At 41.3% G+C, this 14,889-nt stretch overlaps 1 protein-coding gene across 20 annotated transcripts in view; it reads right to left on the bottom strand.

The window, feature by feature from the left end:
- Positions 1-14,889, bottom strand: part of USP28 (ubiquitin specific peptidase 28) — a gene marked incomplete at both ends in the record, with an annotated part of 74,731 nt that overhangs the window by 53,362 nt on the left and 6,480 nt on the right. The window lies entirely within an intron of this gene.

Here is a 14,889-nt window from a genome sequence, read left to right as displayed (position 1 = left end):
TCTAGTTTTGCTTTCTATAAGCACCCTGTAAACAGGTCATATGAGGAGTCCAGGGCATTCTCAGGGAGCTAAGGATGAGCTATTTTAAGCTTTACTGCACATGCCGTGTATCTGTGTCACTTTTCACTCATAGTAAGTTTCCAATCATGTAGTTAACAGATCACTGGTACCAACACCACAATTAAAACTTTGGGTCTGATTACTTCAACAGAAATATAGCTAAAGCCAGAGTTTTCTGAATTGTTAAATAAAATGTATAATTTCAGAAGAATGAACTACAGAACATTTGCTCTAAATCATGGAAAAACCTAACCGGTTAAAACCTGCCAGCAACATGAGGTCAGTTTATAATCCCTTTCAGCCTTAAAGTCTTTCACTCTACCATTTTATTGTGTTTCTCATAGCCGAAAGTTAATACAAAATACTTATTTACAGGTACAGCTCAGTTTAAATGACTGGTTAGTTCAACTTGAGACATAATGATCTTTTAGATGAATATTGAAAACACAAATCCAAAATTAACTCAGTAGAACTTTAATTTATAGCACTAAGATTATACCAGAATTATGGCCTGATTTAATATTCAATGCTTCACCATTAACTTCAATTAGCAATATGTCTCAGAGAGAGTCTACATTCACTGCCAGGTGCAAAAGAAACAGTATCCTACGTTGTTTAACAGCTGAAGCCCAACAATGCAAACTAAAGTATCCTACAACTAGAAATAACTGAAACATCCCTCCAGAGTCCTGGAAGAAGCAACAGCCGGTCTGTTCTAGTCATCTGCTATTTCAGAGGATAGAAACAGAACCTAATCTAAGAACAGCAGTCTTTGAGGCAATGGGCCTCGTTAGACTCAGTCACTCTGCACTGTGATTACTGGACTAAAAGGTGCTAAGATTCAGTCTTGGAAAAAGCTGAAAGCATAAGCATATAATTTTTAGAAAAATAAGGTACTGAGCTGGATGTAGTGGTGTAGTCCTGTAATTCCCAGTATTTGAGAGGCTCAGACAGGAGAATCACAGGTTCAAGACCAGCCTCAGCAACTTAGCAAGGTCCTCGGCAATTTAGTGAGATCCTATTTCAAAATAAAAAATAACATAGTGCTGGGGGTATAGTTTGCAGATATAATGCCCCTAGGTTTAATCTCCAGTACAACAACAAAGAAAAGGATTAAGCAGAGCTTGATGGTACATGCCTGTAATCCTACAATTTGGGAGACTGAGACAGGAGGATTGCAGGTTTGAGAACAGCCTCAGCAAGTTGGAAAACTTCCCGTGACCTAGCAAGACTTTATTTCAATAAATAAATAAATAAATAAATAAATAAATAAATAAATAGGGCTGGGGGTGTAACTTGGAGGCAGAACACCCTTGGATTCAACCCCTAATTAAAAAAAGGTATTATAGATTTTGTTTCCATTCTAATTCCACTTAATGCTACTGTGTAAAAGTAGGTTAATCTATACATTTCAATCTCATACAATTTCTAAAAGACCAAAATCAACAAACCCCCAAAAGGTTGGAATAACTAGAAGAGAGAATGAGTAGCAAATTAATCCCAAACTGAACTAAGAAGATAGCAATGGAAGCCAAGGGTGGTGTGGCGCACACCTGTAATCTCAGCACTGGGAAGGCTGAGATAGGAGAAGTGCAGGATTAAGACAGTCTCAACTTAGCATGACTCCCATCAACCTAGCAAGACTCTGCTTTAAAATAAAAATAAAGTAGGGCTGGAGGTAGTATAGTTCAGAGGTAGAATGCCCTGGTTCTCCAGTACCACCAAAAAAAAAAAAAAAAAAAAGTAGCAATGGACATCTTCATCTGAAATTACTCTTTGCATATATAAACTCACTTATCCCTTGTAACAAAAAGGTGACATAAGCCTTACACCTGTTTGACAGACCACTGAGGCACAGGCACAAAGAGGGGTAAGGTAACTTACACAAGGTTACTGGTAATCAGGGGATGGGTCAGGAGTTGACTCAGGTCATGGGTCAGGGGATGGGTCAGGAGTTGACTCCAAAGCCTGCATTCCACCACTGTGCCATACTGTACTTCCGACAGCACCACTGGCAGGGGACCAAGCTTTCCACACGGGGCCTCCACAGGACATTCCCATTCCATACTACACCACACGCCTTGGAGTGTTGTTCCTATTACCTCCAGTAAGACCTCCTTCACTATGAAATGGCAATCTAAGGCCAAGGGCTGTAATTCATCCTACTTTATAGTCATTTCAGTAACTCTGGTCCATACTATTCTCTCCCCCACATTAAGGGAATAAATGGGGCTTACTGTCATTATCTTCTACTTCTCTTAATATGGTTCTCCCACCTTTTTTATTCATTTATTTTGATACTGGGGATTGAACCCAGGGGCATTCTATCTCCAAGGTAGATTCACAGTCTTTTTTATTTTTTATTTTTATTTATTTTTTGGTGGTACTAGAGTTCCTGGAAGCCCTTCTACCTCTGAGCTACACTCCCAGACCTGTTTTTACATTTTTATTTGGAAACAGGGTCTCCTAAGCCAGCGTGCACGGCTGGCTTCGAACCTGCGCGATCCTCCCGTCTCTGCCTCCCCAGCGTGGGGATTACAAGCATGCGCCACCATGCCCAGCTAGTCTTTTTTATTTTTGAAAAAGTATCTTGTTATATTGCTGAGGCTGGCCCTGAACATGCAATCTTGGCTTAACCTCCCTTGCTTTTCAATTGTTTTATTTTTATTTTTTTAATACTTTTTATTTTTTGAAACAGGGTCTCTTAAGCTGGCTTCGAACCTGCGTGATCCTCCTGTCTTCGCCTCCCAAGCACGGGGATTTACAAGCATGAGCCACCAAGCCCAGCAACTTCAATTGTTTTAAATATATAATTCTTGCCAGGCATGGTGGCCCACGCTTATAATCCCCATGCTTAGGACACGAGGATCCAGCTGGTTTGAAGCCAGCCCCGCTAGCTTAAGAGACCCTGTTTCCAAAAACAAAAAGGTATAAAATAGGTCTGGGAGTGTAGCCTGGAGGAAGAAGGGCTTCCAGGAACCCCAGTACTACCAAATATATATAATTCTTGCTGGGTGTGGTGGTACACACTTGTAATCCCAGTACTTGGGAGGCTGAGACAGGAGGATGGTAGGTTCAAGGCCAGTCTCAGGTACTTAATGAGACCCTCTACAAGTTAGTGAAGACCATGTTTCAAAATAAAAAAAATAAAAAAATAAATGGCTGGGGGTATAGCTCAGAGGTAGAATCCCCCTGGGTTCAATTACCAGTACTACAAAACAAACAAACAAACAAATCTTAAGCTGAGTGTGATGGTGTATACTTGTAATCTCAATACTTGAAAGGTTGAGATAAGAGGATTTCAGGTTTGAGACTAGCCTTGGCAACTTAGAAAGACCCTGTTTCAAAATAAAAAAAACTAAATCCGGTTGGAGGTATCTCAGAGGTAGCAGGATGCCCCTGGGTTCAATTCTTTCTTTCTTTCTTTCTCTCTCTCTCCCTCTCCCCCTCCCCCTCCCCCCCCCTCTCTCCCTCCCTCCCTAGCTGCTTGGTAGACTGAGGCTGGAGGATCAAAAGTCCAAGGCCAGCCTAAGCAATTTAGTGAGATCCTATCTCAAAAAATAAAAGCCAGCCAGGCGTGGTGGTACACACGTGTAATCCCACTATTTAGGAAGCTGAGACAGGAGGAATGTAGATTCATGGCCAGCCTCAGCAACTTAGTGAGATCTTGTTTCCAAATAAGTAAGAGGATTAGAGGGGACTCCCAGCCAAGACTGACTTAGCAGGGGTCCTGCCAACAGAGTCCTCTTTGGAGAGCTCAAGATTAGGGGACACTTCTCAAATTTTACCAACTGAAAAATAATTAAATATATCTTGACTCACCCACAAAAACATAAAAGGCTCAGTTCTTGGCTTAGTTACAATCAGTGAGGATTCCCCACAAACAAAGAACAGAGATGTCAAAAAAGTCAGGTTAGCCTGATGTGTTGGTGCACTCTTGTAATCCCAGAATTGGGGAGGTTGAGACAGGAGGATCACAGTTGAGGAGAGCCTAGCTATTTGGTTAGGCTCTCTGCAACTTAGTGAGACCCTGTTTACAAATAAAGAATAAAAAATATGGAGCTGAGCGTGGTGGAGCACGCTTGTAATCCCAGCTTTCGGGAGGCTTGAGACCAAAGGATCATGGTTCGCGGACAGCCTCAGCTACTTAGTGAGGCCCTCTGCAACTCAGTGAGACCCTGTTTCAAAATAAAGAATAAAAATAGGGCAGGGGGTGTAACTCGGAGGTCAAATGCCTCTGGGTTCCACCCTCAGACCCACACACACACACACACACACAAAATATGGCTAGGGGTGTACCTTGGAGGTAGAATGCTGCATGGTTCCATCACCAGTACAAAAAAAAAAAAAAAAAAAAAAAAGAGCACATTACTAACTCACTGATTTTCTGGAACTTCACAGAAAGCAGACTGAAATATTAACTTCACTCATATTATAAAGTCCACACCCAACAGGAGACAAGACAAAGCCTGTGCTTCCACCACAAAGAAGTCAAATAACTGGCAAGAACCAACAGGTCTGCATTTCCTTGGATAAATTCAAAACAAGTACTCTCTTTTCCTACCCAGGGGCAGTGAAAAAAGGCAGGTGGTGCACACATTCCCTTTCTGTGAGGAAGGAGCTCAAGCTCTCTAGCTTCAGAGACCCACTCTCCCTCCCTCCCTCTCTTCCTTCCTTCCTTCCTTCCTTCCTTCCTTCCTTCCTTCCTTTTTTCTGGAACCCAGGAGCATTCTGCCTCTGAGCTACATTTCCAGCTCTATTTTATATTTTATTTTGAAACATGGTCTAAAATGCAGAAGGCCTCACTAAATAGCTGAGGCTGGCAGTGAACCTGTGATCCTACTGTCTCAGCCTCCCAAGTACTGGGATTACAAGGCTAGAACAAGAGATTTTCCTAAACTCGCTTACAAAAATCAACAAACAGGATTATCAGGACAATAAAAAACACTAAACTAGCTGGGCACTTAATCACACCTGGGATCACAAGTGTGAGCTACCACTCTGGCTTGCTTCAAAGATTAGTAATTAGTCATTTTATTTTATCAGAGTTTTAATTTAGTTGTAGGATTAAAACAATTATTATTTGTTACAAAACACTAATAGCTTTTTTTTTTTTCTACTGGGAACTGAACCTAGGGATGTTCTACCTCCAAGCTGTATCACCAACCCGTTATATTTTTTATTTTGAAAAAGTGTTCCCTTGCCAGGTGTGGTGGCGCATGCTTGTAATCCCAGCATTCAGGAGGCTGAGACCTGAGGATCATGGTTCACAGACAGCCTCAGCTAATTACTGAGGTCCTCTGCAACTTAGTGAGACCCTGTTTCAGAAATATATAATAAAAGCCAGGCGTGATGGCACATACTTGTAATCTCAGTGCTTGGGAGGCTGAGACAGGAGGATCACACAGGTTCAAAGCCAGCCTCAGCTACTTAGTGAGGCTCTCAGACTAGGTGAGACCCTGTTTCCAAATAAAGTATAAAATAGGTCTGGGAGTATACCCTGGAGGTAGAAAGCCCCTGGGTTCCACCCTCCGTACCACAATAAATAAATAAATATTAAATAAAAAATAGGGCATAAGGTGTAGCTTGGAGGTCGAATGCCCCTGGATTCCATCCCCAGATACCCCCATCATCAAAAAAGAAAAAGTGTTGCCTAAATTCCCAAGACTGACTTTGTTTTTTTGCTTTGGGGGGTTTTTTTGGGCAGTACTGGGGATGGAACCCAGGGGCCTTCTACCTCCGGGCCACACTCCCAGACCTATTTTATATTTTATTTGGAAACAGGGTCTCTTAAGCCAGCTGAGGCTGGCTTCGAACCTGGCGACCCTCCTGTCTCAGTCTCCCAAGCCCGGGGATTACAAGCGTGCACCACCACGCCCGGCCCAAGACTGACTTTGAATCTAAGATCCCCCTGTCTCAGTCTCCCAAGTACTGGTATTACAGGTGTATCTTCACCATGAAGGCTCAAAATAGTTTCTTAAAAACCTGCTCTGAGACTGATGCTAACTTTTCCAACTTCCACAAAACAAAGAATGGGCCACAATATCCCACATTTTTCAGTTTTTCTCCCAACAAAAATACCCATGTTGGTCCAATTTATTCATGGGGGGGAAAACCTAATATATTTACAATGATATGATTTGCTAGAAATGACAAACAGCAGTTTTTTGTGAATACAACAAAATCCTTTGACATGAGCTACTGGATAATTATATGAATGATGCAAAAGTCAGTACACAGGGAAATATGCCCGTTTCAGTTCTTCAACTGTCTCAATTTCAAAGAGCATTTGAAAGTGTTTAAAATTCAGCTGCTCTTCTATGGAATAGAGGGGTTTAAGCTGGAACTAAAAGAAAAAAGAGTAAAAATCATTATTCACTTTAAAATTTTTCACCTTTTTCAGATTCACTGAGTAAGAAATTCCAAAGCACAAAGTGCTATAAAATGAAAAGGAAATCTCCCTCTTTTGCCCTCCCCAGCTCCATTCCCAATAGGTCACAACTATTAATAGCATCTGACATATCTTTCCAGAAATTGTCTATGACCATGAGTATCTTTTTTCATGCTATGCATAATGTTCTACACTACTTCTTTCTTGCTTTAGAATACACTAAGACAATATTTTTCACTTCTTTGAATATATGTCCCAACCAAATATGAAAAATAAGACTGGGAAGCCACTATACTGTCATATGAAAGGTGATCTCCAAAAATGAAGGGAAAACTTTTTTTTTTTTTATATTGGGCATTGAACCCAATAACCTTTTTTGCAGAAATGGAACAGGAAATCCTCAAATTCACAAAGAATTGCAATGGACCCTGAAGAGCCAAAACAGTATTGAAAAGAACAACAAAGTCAGAGGACTCATACTTCCTAATTTCAAAATTTTCTACAAAACTACAGTGATCACAATACAGCAGCATAACAAAATGATAGACACACGACCCATGGAATGGTACCGAGAGTCCACAGAGATGAACACACCTATCTACTGCCAACTGATTGATAAGGGTACCAATATAATTTGACGGGGGAAAAACTGTCTCGTCAACAAATGATGCCGGGCAACTGGATATCTACAAGCAAAAAAATGACACTGAACCTCTATCTCATAAAAATACTAAAATTAACTCAAACTAAATCAATGCCTAGATATAAGAGCAAAATAATATAAGAGCAAAAACTCCTGAAACAGACATAGAGGTAAATCTCTGTGGCCTTGGATTTGGCAACATTTTTTTTGGGGGGAGGGGGGACTGGGGACTGTTCTACCTCCAAGCTACATTCCCAGTCCTATTTTATTTGCTGGGGATTGTGCCCAGGGGCACTCTACCTCTGAGCTACAACCCCCGCCCTATTTTTTATTCTGTATTTTGAAACAGGGTTTCACTGAGTTGCAAAGGACCTCACTAAACTGAGATTACAAGTGTGTTACCACACCTGGCCCCCTATTTTATTTTTATTTTTTTGGTACTAAGGATTAAACCCAGAGGCATTCTACGGCTGAGCTGCACCCCCAGTCCTATTTTTTAAACTCTTTATTTTGAAAGAGGGTCTTACTAAGTTGCAGAGGGCTTCACTAAGTAGCCGTGGCTGGCCTTGAACTTGCAATTCTCATGCCTGAGCCTCCCAAGTACTGGGATTAAAAGCATGCAGTACCATGCCAAGATTTTTTAAATTTTTATTTAGAAACAGGGTCTCATTAGGTTGATGAGTCTCACTACTTGCTAAGGTTGTCCTTGAACATGCAATCCTCCGTCTCAACCTTCCCAGTATTGAGATTACAGACGTGAGCAACCACACGGGCCATTTTTTTTTTTTTTTTTTTTTGAAACAGGGTCTCACAGCCTGTTTCAATCTCCAGTATGGCAGGTATGGTGGCACACACTTGTAATCCCAGTACTTGGGAGGCTGAAACAGGAAGATCACAGGTTAGAGGCCAACCTCAGCAAGCAGTAAGACTTTCATCAATGCATTAAGACCCTGTTTCAAAGTAAAAATAAAATAGGGCCGAGGGTGTAGTTTGGAGGTAGAATGCAACTAGGTTCAATCCCCAGTACCACACAACAAAAGGGGGGCCTCATCAGATTTATTACAGGCAGTGCCACACACCCAACAGTAACAGACTTTTTTTTTTTTTTTTTTTTTGGTGCTGGCGATTGAACCCAGGGGCTTTCTACCTCCAAGCTACACCTTCAGCCCAATTTTTTTTTTTTTAATCCTTTAATTTGAAACAGGGTCTTGCTAAATTGTAGAGGGCCTAAGTAGCTGAGGCTGGCCGCCAACCTGGATCCTCCTGTTTCAGCTTCCCAAGTAATGGGATTACAAGCATACACCATCACACTCAGCTTTGGCAACAGATTCTTAATATAACAACAAAAGGGAGAAAAGATAAAAAAGTAAATTCAGGACTGGGACTATAGCTTAGTGGTAGAGCGTTTGCCTATCATGCATGAGGTCCTGGGTTGACCCCTAGCATCACACCCACCTACACACACAAATATGAATTTGGACTTCATCAAAATTAAACACTTTTGTCAGTCGGGTATTGTTAAAGATGCTTAAAAACATTGGCCATGCAGGAAATGCAAATCAAAACCACAGTAAGGCCAAGTGTGGTGGGGCATGCCTATAATCCCAGTACTCTTAGACAGAACTATACATTTGAGGTCAGTCTAGGCAACTTAGGGATACCTAAGGGTCTCAGCAAGACCCTGTTTCAAAATAAAAAGGCCCAGGGGGTAAGCCAGTGATACTGGCATACATCTATAATCCCAATACTCAGGAAGCTGGGACAGGAGGGTTACAGATTTCAAACTAGCCTCAGCAATTTAGCAAGGCTCTCAGCAACTTAGGGAAACCCTGTATCCAAATTAAAAAACAAACAAACAAAAAAAAACAGGCCTGGGGTGTAGCCTGGAGGTAGAAGGCCTCTGGGTTCAATCCCTAGCACTCTAGACCCACGCAAACCTAGTTGTGTAGCATGGAGGTAGAATGACCCTGGTTTCAATCCCAGTACCAAAAGGAAAAACAAAAAAACTAAAACTAAAAAACAAACCAACAACCCACAATGAGATCCTACTTCACACTCATGAAGATGGCTATTATCAAACAAAAAGATAACAGTGTTTGGTGAAGATGTAGAGAAACTAGAACCCTTGCACATTACTGGTGAGAATGTAAAATGGAACAGCTGCTGTGAAAAACAATTTGGCAGTTCCTCAAAAAGTTAAACATAGAATTACCATATGTCTCAGTAATTCCACTTCTCAGTCTATACCCAAAAGAATTGTAGTTGGGAGGTTCAGACAGCAGGATCACAGGTTTGAGGACAGCCTCGGAATACCCAGCAGGACTCTATTTCAAAAATTCAAATAGGGCTGGGAGTATAGCTTGGAGGTAGAATGCTTCTGGGTTCAATTCCCAGTATCTATCTATCTATCTATCTATCTAGCTCTAGCTCTCTAGCTCTCACATATACAAATGTTCACAGATAAAACTATTTATAGTAAACAAAATGTAGAAATAACTCAAATGTCCATCAGTGGAAGAATGAATAAAATGTGACAGTCATCCCTCTATATCTGAAGGGAACTAGTTCCAAGACTCCTGCAAAAACCCAAATTCATAGCTAACATCCCTTATAAAAGGGTGTAGTAGCCAGATGGTGCACTCACTCCTTTAACACCAGTGCTTAGGAGGCTAAACCAGGAGGATTGTGGGTTCGAGGCCAGCCTTGGCAATTTAGCAAGAACTTATTTCGGCCGGGCGTGGTGGCGCACGCTTGTAATCCCCGCGCTTGGGAGGCAGAGACAGGAGGATCGCGCAGGTTCGAAGCCAGCCGCGCGTGCTGGTTTAGGAGACCCTGTTTCCAAAATGAAAATGTAAAAAATAGGTCTGGGAGTGTAGCCCGGAGGTAGAAGGGCTTCCAGGAACCCCAGTACCACCAAAAAAAAAAAAAAAAGAACTTATTTCAAAATAAAACAGGGCTGGAGATATAGCTCAGGGGTGAAATGCCCGTATTCAATCCCCAGTACCAAAAAGAAAAAGAAAAAGAATAGAAAGAAAGAAGAGCCAGATGTAGTGGTACATTCCTGTATTCCAGTGCTTAGAATGCTGAGACAAGAGGATTGTAGATATGAGACCAACCTCAAGAATTTAGTGAGAAGATGTTTCAAAATAAAATAGATCTGGGGGTATAGCTCAGAGGTAGAATGCCCCTAGGTTCAATCCCCAGTACCACTAAGAAAAAAAAAGTACACACACACACACACACACACACACACACACACACACACTGGGTTGAGAATGCAGCTCAGAAGTAGAGCGCCCCTAGGTTCAATCTCTAATACCACAAAAAATAATAAAATGGTGTACTATTTGCATATAACCCATGTAAATCTTCTTTTATACATTAAATTATCTATAGATTATTTATAATACCTAATACAATATTATATTAGTAGTTGCACCTTATTGTTTAAGGGATAATGACAAGAAAAACATCTGTGCCCTCTCCCTCTACACCCCCATCCATACTTGGTTAAACCCATGGATATAGAATTCATGTATTTATGAAGGGTTCATCGTACATACCTACAGTGGAATATTAATCACTAAGATGATATACTGACACATGCTGCAGAAGGGGATAAACCTCAAAAACATTGCACAAAATGAAATAACACACATATTTGTACTGTCACATATTGTAGGATTCCACTGACATGAACTATCAGGAACAGGTAAATTTAGAGACAGAACACAGACTGGTGTTGCCAGGGACTGAGCAGAGGCAGGAATAGAGTGACTGCTTAATAGACAGGGAATTTTCTTTTAGGGTAACAGAAATGTTTTAGAACTAGACAGAGTTAGTGATTTCACAATGCTGTTAACTACATTAAATGCTACTGAATTTATACACTCTAAAACAACTTGTTTTGTCATAAATTTTTGTCTCAATTAAAACTAAATCAGCCAGGCATGGTGGCACACGCTTGTAATCCCAGCATAAGGGAGGCTGAGACAGGAGGATCGCAGTTCACGGATGGCCTCAGCTACTTAGTAAGGCCCTGTGCAACTCAGTGAGATCCTGTTTCAAAAATAAAGAATAAAAAATAGGGCTGGGGGTGTAGCTTTGAGGTAGAATGCCTCTAGTTCCAGCCCCAGTACTGCAAAAATGCATACATACATACATACATACATACTACATACATCAGAGCCTGATGTAGTGCCACACACTTGTAATCCCAGTACTTGGGAGGCTGAGACAGATGGACCCCAGTTTTGCAGTCAGTTTCAGCCTCAGGATCTCTTACTGAGATCCTCCACAACTTCCTGAGACCCTGTTTCAAAATAAAGAATAAAACATAGGGCTGGGGGTGTAGCTCAAAGGCAGAATGCCCCTGGGTTTAATTCCCAGTTCTGGAAAAAAAAAAATCAGCCAGGTGTGTGTGTTGGCACAAGCCTATAATCCACTACTTGGAGGCTGAGACAAGATCACAGGTTTGAGAATAGCCTCAGCAACTTAAGAGAGACCATGTTAAAAAAAAAAAAAAAAAAAAAAAGTTTAAAAAATAGAGCTGGGCATGCGGGTGCATGCTTGTAATCCCAGTATTGGAAGGCTAAAACAGAAGGATTGTAGCTTTGCAGCCAGCCTCTGCAATTTAGTGAGACCTTGTTTCAAAATAATAGAATAAAATGGGGGTGGGTGTATATCTCAGGTAGTATTCTACCAGATGTAGAATGCCCCTGGGTATCACAAAAAGATGAAATAAGAAATAATATTTAAGTTAGGAATGTAACTCAGAAGCAGAATGCCCTTCATTTCAATTCCTAGTACCACCAAAAAAAAAAAAAAAAAGACAGAAAAAAATAAGTAGGGAAATGCACATGCATACCCATTCCACAAAAAAGAAAAAGGACATAAATAAAGTATGGGCCGGAAGACTGGAAAAGGAAGAGTTGTTTAGGACTTAACTGTACCAGTATTGGGAACAGCCTAGGAAGATTTGGGAAAGCTATGATTATTAATATATTTCAAAATAGTTGTGTCAAAATGGCGGCAGACATGGGAAAAGAAAGGACTTGATTTCTGCCTAAAATAAGCAGCTATTCTAAAGTAAATTAACCTAGCTCAAAGTAATTAACCAGTCAATAGAGAGGAGAACTAGGCCTGTCTCTATCTAAAGACAGATCTTAAGAGAGGAGACACCTCACCACACCTTGCTAGGGGAGGTACCTGACAGGGTAAGGGGAGGTACCTTATAGGGACGTTCACTATGTCAGAGTCACTACAAACAAGATGGAGATCATGGGTATAAAAGGCTGAGTGCACCTGTAAGCCCTTTGGTGTATTCATTTCGAGTCATCCCCCCATGCCATTTTGGCATGGGGCTGTATTTCTATTTTCTGTATTTCTGTCTTTCTAATAAACTTCTTTAAATCTCCAGCAACTGTCCAAGCTATGCATATTTATTCTTAGCTTAGAACAAGAATCCACGGTTCTTTCTTCTGTTTGGGGTCGTTTTGGGTTTTGTTATGGGTTGGGGGAAAGTGTGTCCAGGACCCTAGCAGGGGTCCCCGGGGAACGGTTTCCACAAACCATATTCTCCCAATCCGTAACATTAACTTTAAACTACCAGCAATCACAGAGCATGCTGCTGGCTCCTACCCATACAGATCTTAAATATGACTTTGTGTGCCTGATTTTTTTATGTATGATACTGGGGATTGAAGCCAGGAGCATTCTGCCTCTGAGCTACACCACTTTTCCTATTTTTAAATTTTTTGTGTGTGTGTGGTACTGGGATTCCTGGAAGCCCTTCTACCTCCGGGCTACACTCCCAGACCTATTTTATATTTTTTATTTGGAAACAGTGTCTCTTAAGCCAGCGCAGTTGACTTCGAACCTGCCTGCGTGATCCTCCAGTCTCCGCCTCTCAAACTCAGGGATTACAAGTGTGCGCCACCACACCCGGCCTTTTTTAAATTTTGAAACAAGGTCTCCCAAGATTGATGAGCCTCATTCCTTGTTAAGACTGACCTTGAACCTGTGATCCTCCTGTCTTAGCCTCCCAAATTTTGGGATTAGAGGCACGTGCCACCATGCCTGGCTGTGTGCCTGATATTTTGATCTTTTTTATGTATAAAACCTAGATAGTGGAAACAACATTACATACCCTAGATTCCATACACATTAGCCTCTAACAAATCTCAACCTTCCTGAGCATCAGTTTCCACATCTGAAAATGAAGTGTACCATAAGCTTTGACAGCACTGTTATGATTATAAAATGAGTAATGTATATAAGGAATTATAAATAAAATGAAAAAAAGCAATATAAATAAATCTAAGCTATTAGCCTGGAGCTGGGCATTGGTGTCATATGCCTATAATCCCAGTACTTGGATGGCTGAGACGGGAGGACCTCAGGTTTGAGGACAGTCTCAGCAAGTAGTGAGACTCTCATCAATCTAGTGAGACCCTGTTTCAAAATAAAATAGAACAGGCTATAAATTGGAGGTAGAAGGCCCATGGGTTTAATCCACAGTACCACATACACCAAAAAAAAAAAAAAAAGAATGGCACAGTAACACACACCTTTAATCCCAGTACTTGGGAAGCTGAAGCAGGAAGATAAGTTCAAGGCCAGCCTGGACAACTTAGCAAGACCCTGTTTCAAAATAAATTTCAAAAAGCCTGAGCATATAGCTAAATGGCAGAGTGCTTGCTTAGTATGCACAAAGCTCTCTGGGTTCAATCTACAACTAACCAGAGATAAAGGGGGAAATGCAGATTTGGAAGCAGTTAACAAAAACACAAGACAATAAAAGCAATAGACCAAATGATTAGTCCTCAGAAGAGAAGAAAAGTAAAAGAACCAGAGTTGTACGCAAGACCTAAAAATCCAAGAAAGTAGGCAGGCAGCCAGCCAGCTATAGCAGCACACAGACCATGAGGATACCGAGTTAAAGATGGCAGTCAGGGAAGCAGGGTGTGGTGGTGCAGGCCTATTCTCTAGCACTTGGACTACAGGCTGAGACAAAGGATCTCAAATTTGAAGCCAGGCAGAATAAGCAAACCTCTCCCCCATCTCCACCCCCCACCCCCACCCCCCGGCACTGGGGATCACCCAGGGGCATCCTACTACCTCCAAGATATACCCTCAGCCCTATTTTTTATTCTTTATTTTGAAACGGGGTCTCATTGAGTTGCGAAAGGCCTAAGTAGTGGAGGTTGGCAGTGAACCTGTAATCTTCCTGTCTCAACCTCCCAAGTAGTGGGATTATAAGCGTGTTCCCCTATGCCTGGCTCAGCCTCAGCAATTTAGCAAGACCCTATTTCAAAGTAAAAAGAACAGGGAATGTCTTGTCTAGGGCTAATATTTTTTTAAGTGGTAATAAAAATAAAGAGGGGCTTAAAGTATATGTAGGTCAGTGGACGAGAGTCCTGGGTTCAATATCTAATACTGTCAAAAAAAAGTTGTAGGCAATTCAAAATCGAGGCCCTATGATAGTACTTCTGTCTGTATTGAGGCTACAGTAAATATAGCCAAAATATATGCCAGGCATGGTGGCACATGCTTGTAAACCTAGTACTTGGCTGATAAAAGAGATTTCAGGTTTAAGTCCAACCTCAGCAACATAGTAAGATCCTGTTTCAAAATAAAACTGGAACTAGGTGTGGTGGCACACACCTGTGATCCTAGTACTTGGGAGGCTGAAATAGGAGGATCACAGGTTTGTGACCAGCCTCAGGAATTTAGTGAGACTCTGTTTCAAAATTTAAAAATATAAAATAGGGCCGGGCGTGGTGGTGTAATCCCT

This window comes from Muscardinus avellanarius (genome assembly GCF_963383645.1).
Source record: "Muscardinus avellanarius genome assembly, chromosome: 1".
Lineage (NCBI taxonomy): Eukaryota > Metazoa > Chordata > Mammalia > Rodentia > Gliridae > Muscardinus > Muscardinus avellanarius.
This window is presented reverse-complemented; position numbering and strand designations above follow the sequence as displayed.